The 12,397-nt window shown below is 40.2% G+C and overlaps 1 protein-coding gene across 1 annotated transcript in view; it reads right to left on the reverse strand.

The window, feature by feature from the left end:
* BRINP1 (BMP/retinoic acid inducible neural specific 1) overlaps positions 1-11,570 on the reverse strand; it is a 285,238-nt gene extending 273,668 nt beyond the window's left edge. Inside the window, exon 1 of the mRNA XM_056537848.1 lies at positions 10,842-11,570. The gene's annotated coding sequence lies outside the window, so the exon portion shown is untranslated. The remainder of the gene's footprint in view (positions 1-10,841) is intronic.
* Between the last annotated feature and the right edge of the window lie 827 nt (positions 11,571-12,397).

The following is a 12,397-nucleotide window of genomic DNA, read 5'->3' on the forward strand; positions in this document are numbered from 1 at the left end:
AATTACTTCATAACTCACTTACCAAAGACAACGATGATAAATTTCTCCCATAGTGCTTTGGATACCTTATTGTCTTGTGCAGGTAAAATTCAACAGGACAGGAAAAAACGCCATTAACGGCGCTGTAGTGCCGTTAATGGCGTTTTGTCCTGTCCTGTTGGATTTTGCCTGCACAAGAAAATAATGTATTCAAAGCACTACATGCGGTAAGTGGCCACTCGTTTCTTACCTATTTTCTGTATTTATAATCTTTGATGTAGTATCAAAGTAGGCAGAATATAATGTCCCGATATTTCATTATTAGCTGCATTATCCTTGGCTGTAAAATAACAGCTTGCGACGACTGTACAATTACTGCTCAATGATTTTTGTTGGGTTTTATGGACATCAGACTTAAAGGGGTTCTCCGGTGGAAAACTTTTTTTTTTTTTTTAAATCAACTGGTGCCAGAAAGTTAAACAGATTTGTAAATTACTTCTATTACAAAAATCTTAAAGGGTTACTCCGGTGAAAACCTTTTTTCTTTTAAATCAACTGGCTCTGGAAAGTTAAACAGATTTGTAAATTACTTCTATTAAAAAATCTTAATCATTCCTGTACTTATCAGCTGCGGAATACTTCAGAGGAAATTCTTTTCTTTTTGGAATGCTCTCTGATGACATCACGAGCACAGTGCTCTCTGCTGACATTATTATACTAATAATAATAAGTCTTTATTTATTTATTGTTGTCCTTGAACCCAAGGCCCCAGCACTGCAAGGCAGCAGTGCTAACCACTAAGCCACCATTCTTCCCTTAGCATACATCTGCTATGCACGGTTGCTAAAATGCACAGAGATGTCAGCAGAGAGCACTGTGCTCATGATGTCATCAGCGTTTCAAATAGAAAGGAATTTCCTCTGTCGCATTCAGCAGCTAATAAGTACTGGAAGGATTAAGATTTTTTAATATGTTTAACTTTCTGGCACCAGTTGATTTAAAAGAAAAAAGGTTTTCACCGGAGTACCCCTTTAATCCTTCCAGTACGTATTAACAGCTGTATACTACTACAGAGGAAATGCTTTTCTTTTTGGATTTCTCTTCTGTCACGACCACAGTGCTCTCTGCTGACCTCTGCTGTCCATTTTAGGAACTGTCCAGAGCAGGAGAAAATCCCCATAGCAACCATATGCTGCTCTGGACACTTCCTAAAATGGACAGCAGTGGTCAGCAGAGAGCAGAAGAGAAATCCAAAAAGAAAAGCATTTCCTCCGTACTATACAGCCCCTAAAAAGTACTAGAAGGATTAAGATTTTTTAATAGAAGTAATTTACAAATAATTAAGACCAACTCACCATGGTCCCCCAAAGCTCCTGGTGTTAGATCATCTGGTCCCTCACTCATTCTGCTACTTCCTACTTCCCACACTGACTCATCTCAGTAGGAAATAGTAAGATGAGCGAAGGAACAGAAGCGGTCAGACTGGGAGCTGTGGGTAAGTATGTCCTTTTTTATTATTTTCATGCTGCCCACAGTCAAAAATAAACTTTTTTGGTGGCCAGATAACACCTTTAAAGAGAAGCTGTGTCATGCAGGGTTCAGTAACACAACAACAGGCATTCCAGAGAGATTATAGGTTTAAATGCTGGCATGAATGTTATAACAAGTCATTGGGTCAGTCTCCATCAGCTGTTCCCCACCCCATTGGCCTTGACTGACATATCTCTTTGTTATAATTCACTGTTAGGAATCACGGCAGGAGTACAGCAGGTGGTGGATTGTCTAGGCCTGTGTGGATCGAGACTTGAGCCGTGCCAGGGAGCGGGGTCTAAGATGCCACCAGTCTTCACCAGGGCCTGCCGCAAAGCGGGATGGTCTTGCTGCGGCGGGTGACATCCAGGTCGCTACCCCTGGCACGAATCGTCCACACAGGTAGCTGGGGGTTGACGTTGTACAGGCAGAGACTGGCAGAAGGTGGCTGGCAGGGCAGGGCAGAAGGACAAGCCAGGAACACAGGAACAGGAGAGGCCAGAACTGGGGACAGGTACACAGACTCGTGAACAGGACTTGACTCGGAAAAGGACTAGGACTCAGGAACAGGACTTGGACTCAGGAACCTGACTTGGGCTCAGGGACAAGGACTAGACTCAGGGACAAGGACTAGGCTCAGGCTAGGACAGACAACCAAGATCCAGCCCAGGGAGCAGGGAGGAGCAGATACTTATGGAGCAGGGACAGGTGCAAGTACTTTAACTAATTGGGTACTGGCCCTTTAAGTAACAAAGCTTAGGCGTGGGCGCGCCCTAGGAGCTGCAGGGACACCAGGGAGCAGAGACACAAGGAGGTAAGTGACAGACTGAGATTCACATGTGGGTGCGTCCCGCGATGGGAATCACAGCCCCGTCGGCAACAGGAACAGAGAGCGTTCACGGCCGGTGAATCCGGCAAGAGCGTAACTGTAATACTCTTACTATATGTATAGGGAAAGACTTGTCAATTAAGCCTGGTGGGGTGGACCAACCTCCGTCCACAGTTACCCTGTTCCCAGCAAGTTTTAAACCTATGATTTCTCTGATATGCCCAACATAATAATACCTTATTTTCTTAATGGAGTCTCTGTTTCATGCAGCCAGTCATTTGGGCAGCATGAAACACCTGACCAGTTCTTTTAGAGCTATGTTACTACAGAGAGTAACACGAGGTCACAGAACAATGTGAACTCTGTATACAGTCTTGTTCATAATAGTATCATCTATTATCATATGATTGAAAGGGAATCATTAATGTTATCGTTAAATATTCGTAATTCAATTGTTAAATAGGTTGATATAAGACAATAGACAACAAGGTGCAACCTCTCACAGATGTATCCCTATACCACAATAGGCAAAAAAAAAAAAGTGTCATATGAAATGGCAAATTTTTTTTGCCCTCAATGGTGTTTATCATAAGAAATGTCTAGTCATCTATCTTAAAGGGGTTCTCCGATGGAAAACTTTCTTTTTTTTTTTAAATCAACTGGTGCCAGAAAGTTAAACAGATTTGTAAATGACTTCTATTAAATAAAATCTTGATCCTTCCAGTACTTATTAGCTACTAAATACTACAGAGGAAATTATTTTCTTTTTGGAACACAGAGCTCTCTGCTGACATCATGACCACAGTGCTCTCTGCTGACATCTCTGTCCTTTTAAGGAACTGTCCAGAGCAGCATATGTTTGCTATGGGGATTTTCTCCTACTCCTGACAGTTCTTAAAATGGACAGAGATGTCAGCAGAGAGCACTGTGCTCGTGATTCAGCAGAGAGCTCTGTGTTCCAAAAAGAAAATAATTTCCTTTGTAGTATTCAGCAGCTAATAAGCACTGGAAGGACTAAGATTTTTAATAGAAATAATTTACAAATCTGTTTAACTTTCTGGCACCAGTTGATTTAAAAAAAAAAAGTTTTCCACCAGAGTTCTGTCACAGACAAGCAAACACCTAAACCACTCCTACTGTAAAGACCACCATTCTAATCTGATAAAAAATATATTTAAAAAATTATAAAAATCACTTTTATCTACACTTAATGATGACCCTATTGTGTTCCCCTCTAGTTCGTGGAATGAAAACTTCATTGGAGAAATATGACCTTGAAAATATTTTACATATTAATAATTTCATCTCTGAGGAAGCTTTTCTCCAAGCTTCTGAAGGCTAACATTTATTGTGAAACATCCCACCTTTTTTATATGCAAAAGCTAGTAACAGTATTCAAAGTACATTTACTACTATGCCTTATAGTGTTTTCAGGTCTTTCCAATTCAAAATATGTTAACCTTGAGAAAAATGTATCTAAAGCATACCCGATAGAAATATTATCAATATTCAGTTTGCTAAAAACAACACTGCTAATACTAGACTACAATAGAGAACTGCAACCCATAATCCGTGAAAAGCAATCATTGTTCCTTCTCTTTTTTCTCTTTGTTAAGATTTTGTCAAGCTTATTTTTTTGTTTACCGTATTTTTTGCCGTATAAGACCCACTTTTTCTTCCCCAAAACTGGGGGGGGAAAGTTGGTGCATCTTATACGGCGAATACACACCTATCGGGTTGGTCCCGGCGGCCATCAATGGCCGGGACCCACGGCTAATACAGGACATCACCGATCGCGGTGATGCCCTGTATTAACCCTTCAGATGCGGCGATCAAAGGTGACCGCCGCGTCTGAAGCGAAAGTGACACTAACCCGGTCAGTCGGGCTGTTCGGGACCACCGCAGTGAAATTGCGGCGCCCCGAACAGCTTACAGGACACCGGAAGGGACCTTACCTGCCTCCTCGGTGTCTGCTCCGTGCCGGGATCCCCTGAATGGCCGGCGCTCTCCTTCGACGTCATCACGTCGTCGCGCACGGCGTCCCATCATCCAATAGGAGCGGCGTGCGTAGCGACTTGATGATGGCGACGTGATGACGGCCACGGAGAGCGTGGATCCCGGGGAAGAAGACGTCCGGTGCGTCAGGGACACCACGGGGACGCGGCGACAGCGATGGAGCGACATCCAGGGAAGCGGTGACAAGCGGTGACGGGTCCGGAGCGGCGGGGACACGTGAGTATTACCTCCTACCAGTGGTCTTCAACCTGCGGACCTCCAGATGTTGCAAAATTACAACTCCCAGCATGCCCGGACAGCCAACGGCTGTCCCGGCATGCTTGGAGTTGTAGTTTTGCAACATCTGGAGGTCCGCAGGTTGAAGATCACTGTTGGGTTCAGAATCTTTTTTTTCTAGATTTTGCACCTTTAAAATTGGGTGCATCTCATATGCCGGTGCATCCTATAGGGCGAAAAATACGGTATCTAAATCACGTAAAATTTGGAAGACAGCAATGAACTGTTTATACATGTCTTAATACATTTAAATATATATGGGGAGATCCATCAAAACCTGTGCAAAAGAAAAGTTGACCGGTTGCCCATAGCAACTAATGAAATAGCTTCTTTTAATTTTAGGAGGCCTTTTTGAAAATTATAGAAGCAATCTGATTGGTTGCTATGGGCAACTGGTCAACTTTCCCCCTGCAAAGGTTTTGATGAATCTTCCCAATAAAGACTTAAAATAAAATATGGAAAAGGGTTATCCAGTTACCGTGAAATTTCTTTGGGAGGACCAACAAAATTATTTTAAAAATAGTATTCTAAAGGGGTGGGCCTCTCAAAGGAGATGGCGGGTTCACAGGAAATCCAGTCTGGATTATTGCAATATACATAGCCCAGAAAGTTATATAGGTCTGTCATTTACCTGGGTTTGCACCGCCTCTTCCCTTCCCCTCAGATGTGTCAGAACCTTTTATGAATATGTGCCAGTTCACTCATTACAGTATTGTATATTATTTTGCCATTTATTATAAAGACTAACTGGACCCAGGCCATATTGGCTATGGTACTGGGTTTCCTGCCCAGTAGCAGAAGGTGCAGCACAATCCTGGGCCCCTATGCCCAATTGTGGTGCAAATCTGTCTATAGGTTAAAAAACTATACAGTATGTCTAAACCAATTCCCAGTCAATCTGTAAAATTTTTACTTAATAAAATTATTTTTAACTGTATCGGGAAGCGCTAAAGTGTCTTTTCTATTTGGACTCTCTGTGGGCCAGTACACGCAAGGCTGCTAGAAGTTGATGGATCTTAAACATCTGTGTCATGGGGAGTTATGGAACTTGGTTGTTTTTTTTACATCTCAGGTTATGTTCACGGTTGCTCTATAGGAGTTGAGAAGATACTTCTGGTATATAAAATGAAAAGGCAAAAACAGAATTGATCACTATCGATAAAGTTTTGCAAACCTCTTCTCGTGGTAAAATTAGGCATTACTAGTTGATAAAAGAAAACAATACAATGGATTCTGTCCCCAAGGTCCACATGAACATGGCAGATAAACACAACTTCACTACTGGAGAGCAGGTGGAGGAAAGGTCAAAGCCAAGCTAGAGGTCAAACCAAAGTTCAGTAGCAGGGATCACTCGAAATCAAAGTCATATGTGCATCCAAAGAGTAGGTTTCAGAAGTCACCAACCAGAAGGAGCACAGAAGCAGGAACCAGGAACACAGCACTGTCCAAAACATCCAGGAAATGGCAAGGCCACTGAGTTTTTTTGTTTTCTGCTCAAGATATATTCTTGTGTGCATGTTAACGTACATTGTAAAGCCGGTTCGGGAATCAAAGTCACATTCCTTTAGAAAAAGAAAAGGCTATGCCAACTTGCGGGATAAAAAATACTTGAAAATTGATTAAAACAGCAGTTTTGATTGTGGCCTGTATGTATTTGTTTACTGCAGATGCTTCTTTTGCAAAGTAGAACAGATGCATTTGGTGTATTTTTGCTGACTTATCAAGACCAAAAATATATCCAATACAATATTCCTATGTACACAGCTAGTGAAGAAATGGTCACAAGAGAGATGCATCTCATGGTTGATGACCTTCAGTCTCCTCTATTCTTTATGTTGGCTTTTTTTCAATCCTTGTACATTACTTACTTCAATGAACAAGCAGATGATCCACATTTGGAAGGAATTAATATTGTGGCATGGTGAATTATCTTGGTTCAAAACCCCCCAAAAAAAGGTCAAGTGTTGATTTTCCAGTGCTACTTTTATTCAGTCTCCCAGGGGATAGAAGTATATGATATATATTTATTTATATATATTTATGGTTTTAAAGCCCTCAACAGGTTATGCATTCCAGACCACTGGTTTCTGACATTTTTCCTATCCATATACATCATTTCTGTTATACTTTTTATATTAATATTGCCATAAACTTTAAGTGCATTATTTTTTATCATATTTATTTATTCATTGCATTTCAATAGAATAATTTGGGTCATCATATAAACCAAAGCTAAACCTTTCCCACATGTACCTAGTCTGGATTTTTTTTTTATTCTAGTTTTTACTTTTCTATTTACATCTAAGTTCCCATCTTTGGCCATCCCATAGTTTACCAAACTAGGAAGTGATATGGTTCATGACTAAACTTCTTCTACACTGATTAAAAAAAAAAAATTGTATAAACCGATATGAATTATTATTTTAGTCTTTTTGAGTAGTCTCACTAACTTCATGTATTTCAAAAGGAAGATTTGGCGGCAATTTCCCCTCCTAGAAACAAAATGACTAACTTTATTTATTTACCATAGACTTAAGCTCTTTGATCAGATATTTTAAAATCGTCAAATCATGAAAAATCTATTGTAGATCTGAAAAACAGGGCTTTGAAAAAGATGCAAATTTAGAGAATTGTCTAAAATACTATTACGAATAATAATAATAATAATAAATGATTCGATGCTAACAACATTAGACAATACCATTAAATGATTCTATGTCTGTATGAATAAACCTAAATAATGCAAGTCAGAGCAAAAAGCATTCTTTTGTCGGCTATAGATTCTAGATGATAATGATGTCCTCTTTGAAGAAGAGACAAAAGACTAAACATTGCAATTTTCTGAGTAAAACCCATTGCTAACCCATCCTGAACAAAAATTGCTGATACAATACAGAATGTTCCAGTGAACAAAAGACGCACACAAAACCTTTGTACAGAAAATAACAACAACAAGAAGGACGCAAAGGCAGAAAGGAAGCACGTAACAGGGAACAGAAGAGAACAAGGAAGAATACACACATCATTTACTACGGACACAAGCATATCATACTGGAACCAAGAGACCATGAGTTATTGAAAAATCTATTCTGAGGACACACAAGTTCCTCATCCTACTGCTCACAAGGAGGCAGTATGTGCTGCTAGTAACTGGAAAGAAAAGCTCTCTTTTTACTTGAGGAATAGAAGGACATGCAAATAATTGTTCTGTAGTCACACAAAGCCACAATCTTATCCTCAACCCACTAACTGTGCCCTGGATTCCCGAATTTTAGTCAAGATTGATGAGGGCCGGGCACCCAGAGGACATATATATTTGTTATACTGCTTATTCACTTTGACCTTGTTTTTATTGATATATATATATTTCATGCACGGGTCAATACACCCAATAACATTTGCTATGCCAAGTTGACTATCAATTCATGTGAAGTGATTGCTATGATGATGACTTGTGTCTAGGAGGCAGCAGTTTCACTAAATGATGTGCAGAACAGGAGACAATTAATACATTAATACGTTTAGCTGTAGACATAATAAAAGTTCAATAACCACAGGGTCCCTCAAGTAGCTAAACATGTGATACATATATAAGTGCATATATATACATATATATATATATATATATATATATATATATGTATATATATGTGTGTGTGTTTATATAAATAATATATATATGTATTATTTTCCATTCATATAAACATCTCTCTATCTCTACACAGATATATGTACATATATATATATATATATATATATATATATATATATATATGGATTTTTTATTTATTTATTTTTAAGAGATGGCACAAGCACACATGCATCTACAACTACCTTGGTGCTTAAAGTAAGAATAGTAAGAACATGGTTACTAAGTATAGGGGCACAGGTAACCTTGAGGAAGGTGAAGTGCACTGCGATGGTCCAAAGCATTGCTCATTTCTCCACCATATTGGTTTTGCTATAAATATTATATATATATATATATATATATATATATATATATATAAAGAAGTATATAAAGTTGATACCTATATGTGTGAGTGTTTATATAGCTTTATGTATATTTATATAACAATATCTATTATTACATATACAGCTAGGGTGCTGCACAGAGCATATAAGTTATGTCTACTTATCTACATCAGACCATACTCCTACAACAAACCAGCACCATGCAGCTCTATATTTCCAGGATACTGGCTCATTGTCCACATCTATTTTGTCACATAACGCAGAACCCATTTTGCCTATATGTAATGTGTTATTCTGCCACAGAGCGTACGACATAACTTTACTCCATTACATGATACAACCTCCTATCTAGGCAATAAAACATGCAATATTTCCTGCTCATGCTGATGTTCCATTACGGAAATAGAATGGATATGGAAATGTTTGCAGACTGTGGTAAACTTCCCTAGGAGGAGCCACAACAAGGCTGCTACCATCAAAATTCTAGAGAAATTCTAAAAACACTGGAGATGATCTACTGCTCGAACCATTAGAGGCATTGTAGGATCCAATAGAGGAGCAGAAATAATGCATCCGTTACATCATTTCACACATTTTACCCAGTTTTAACCAGAAGCTTTTTAAATTCAATTTTAATTTCTTTTTTTATTTGTTTATAATTCTTTAATGAATTTAGCAGATTTTGTAAATATAACAAATTTTTACAAAATTATTTTATGATTTTTTGATTATTATTTTCCTGGATTTTAGGCAAGTGTGAATCTATAACATGGCAGAATTTTAACGGAATAGGGAAAAATTATTCTAAAGGATAGATAGATAGATAGATAGACAGACATAACAATATCAAATTATGTTGTTAATAAGTTAAACACTGTGTTAAACCATGAAAAATGTTCCCTTTTGTACATTTTCACATGACATTTCCATTTTCTCTAATGACTATGTCTAAACAGTATACAATACACAGAAATGGACAACTCTATAGGCTCTAACTCGACGTCTTACAAAGCTGAGTAGTGCTGTTTGCTGTCAGCAGAGGTCACGTCCCATATTATAGACAGAAGGTCCAGGCCCCATCTCACTAGCCAACACCTAAAATCCGCCCCTAGAGTATTAGAAATGCGTCCAGTCTTCACTGGATTTACATAACAGCTGATAGCACGTTTTCTCACCAGAGCCCAGAAAGCACTGTTGCAGAACCTGAGACAGCTCCATGTGAAAACGTACAGCAGCAGCGCGGCTACAAAATGTACAGATCCGCAAATCAGTTTTTTCCATAGGTTTTGAAGCAGGTGCACAGTCATTCTTTATCCGAGACATATCTAGAAGCGTGTGTTGTTTTCACATGTGGCTCAGCGGTTAGCTCTGCTGCCTTGCAGCACTGGGGGCCGTGTGTTTTCGAGCCTAGCTAGAACAACATCTGCATAGAGTTTGCATGTTCTCCCCGTGTTGGTGTGCGTTTTCTCTTGGTACTCTGCTTTCTTCCTACACTCCAAAAGCATGTTTAGGTTAATTGGCTTCCTATGACATTGGCCTGGCGTGCGTGCTTGACATAGAAAATTTAGACTAGGGTCAAGGGGGCGATAAGAGTCCATTCAGACTATGTCAGTGCTATATTAGGAACAGGTAATTCGGTAATAAATAAATAAAAGGGGAGAGCTGAGCACATCTCGCTGTGTGAGTGCCTGTCTGCTGGCAGTAGCGTGGGCACGTTTGATTTCTAAGTGCCCACACATTCATCCTGTGTTCATTCCTTCGGATTCCAAAAGGGATGTTTAAATGTGTACACGTGTATCGGCGTCTGAATTTATAATCAAGCTAGCGCTTACGTGCGCCGTATGTAATCAGATGGCTGTGCCTAATAAAACAGCCGGTCATTAAAGTATACATCCAGTCGCACTGGTACATGCCTGCAAACCCTCCGACAGGACCAGCGGGGATGGATGTGACCGTGTGCATCTTATGTCCGTCGTCACAGGTATTAACCGTTTCCCTGCAGGTGTCTGTACTGTGAAGTGGTGAGCTCTGCAATGATTGTTTGCGCCCGCCGAGCCATACGTGTGTTAAGTATGTTTAGTTGTCGGGAGCACTCTCTGCTTGGGTCTCTAGTCCGTGTTTGTTTGCAATTGTTTGCAGGATTGCTGCTTTCCTCGATTGTAAAGCGCTGCGGTATATGTGAGTGCTATGGGAAGAAGGGGTAATGTTAGCATTATCACAAGCGTGCAGTACTTGCCTTCTGTCAGCGTGCCTCTCCGGCAGGGAATAGGTATCCACAAGCAGTTATTATCCGAGGTAGGTACCTCTGGGTGCTGTTAACATGCTGATGCTGCTGCTGCTTGCTGTACTGTAATCTTGGATTGTCAGCAGTCCTTGTCATGCTCAGACACAAAACAACCTTCCTTTCTAGATATTCCAGGCATTAAAAAAAAAAGGCAGTGGTTATTGAACGTGCTGGCTATTTTCCTCCTTGTACTTATGCAGACAAGATGATGACTGGAGCAGGAAAAAGAGAGAGAGAGGGGTTGTGGAGGGGGAAGGGAGATGGGATGTAATGAATGAGGAAAGAGCTGGGAGGAGCTGCTAGCACAGATCTGATCCCGAGCTGTGTATCCTATGAAATTCAGGAGCAGGAGGAAGAATTGAGGTGGGACAGAATAAAAGATAAACTGATCCCATCCAAAATATCCTGGTGTCTCATAAATAGGAGCGAAAGAGGAGTCGGGGTGTAGGGAGACAATATACAGCTAGTGCAGGGATGCTGGGGGCACTGGGATCTGTCACAGCCAGAGGAGACACAGCATTGCTGGATATAGATGCAGCATTGAGGAGGAAACATGGCTTCAGAGCAGAGAGGTAGGAGAGGCGAGGCGTGATGGTCATTTGGGGGGGATGTGATTTTTTTTCTTCCAATAATAAAGTATGGGTAGCACGTTGCATGCCAACACAATGAATTAATTTACTGTCACATGTGCTGCTCTCTCTCTCTCTCTCTCTCTCTCTGAGCTGCAAGTGTCATTTGAAGATTAGTCTGGATATATGTGCTGCTTCTCTCCGGAGACCGGGGGGGACAGAGATGTTTCTGGGTCCTAAAGCGGATCCTCCCTGGTTCAGACACTGCTGCAGTAAGACTTGGTTTAGCTCAGATGGCTGACATTCTAAAATAGGAGGGGTTTCACTTCAAGCAGCAACACATACACACACACACCAGTAAGGGCACCACCGGGTGCCCATGTTAGGACGTTCCTGCTGCATCACCAGCACTCTTCCACCGGTACTCCGCACTCCCTCCTTTGGAGACAACCTGGTTTTTGCTGTAAACATCTTGTTATTCATCTTCCCTCAGTATCTGTCATCTCTTAACCTCTATCCTCTATCATTCACTGTGCAAATACAATCCAAAACTGCCTCATTCTCCATGCAATTTTCTCTTTAGATTCTTGTGCTTTGTAGCTGCTCTATATTCCAGAATCCAATGAGTTTACAGACAGCTTGATCACATCTGTAATATAGCCAACCAGTAATATAGAGTATTTCATGCCAAAACAGGCAATACCTAGTATACCTACAGTATATACAGCTGTGACTACATATGTATATATATAATGGACCTTCCATTTAATGCTTAATTACAGAGAGACATAACCCAAAATAAATATGCAAAATGTTTTCTGCATGATTTATTCTAAAGCTTTCTTTAATGTCGCAACTTCAACAATCTCAGTAGGAGTCAGATAAAGTACCACTCAAGTTATGCATTGAGATGCTTGGATATCACAAGTTCTACCAGCT

The sequence above is a fragment of the Hyla sarda genome, chromosome 9 (assembly GCF_029499605.1).
Source record: "Hyla sarda isolate aHylSar1 chromosome 9, aHylSar1.hap1, whole genome shotgun sequence".
NCBI classification, from domain to species: Eukaryota; Metazoa; Chordata; class Amphibia; order Anura; family Hylidae; genus Hyla; species Hyla sarda.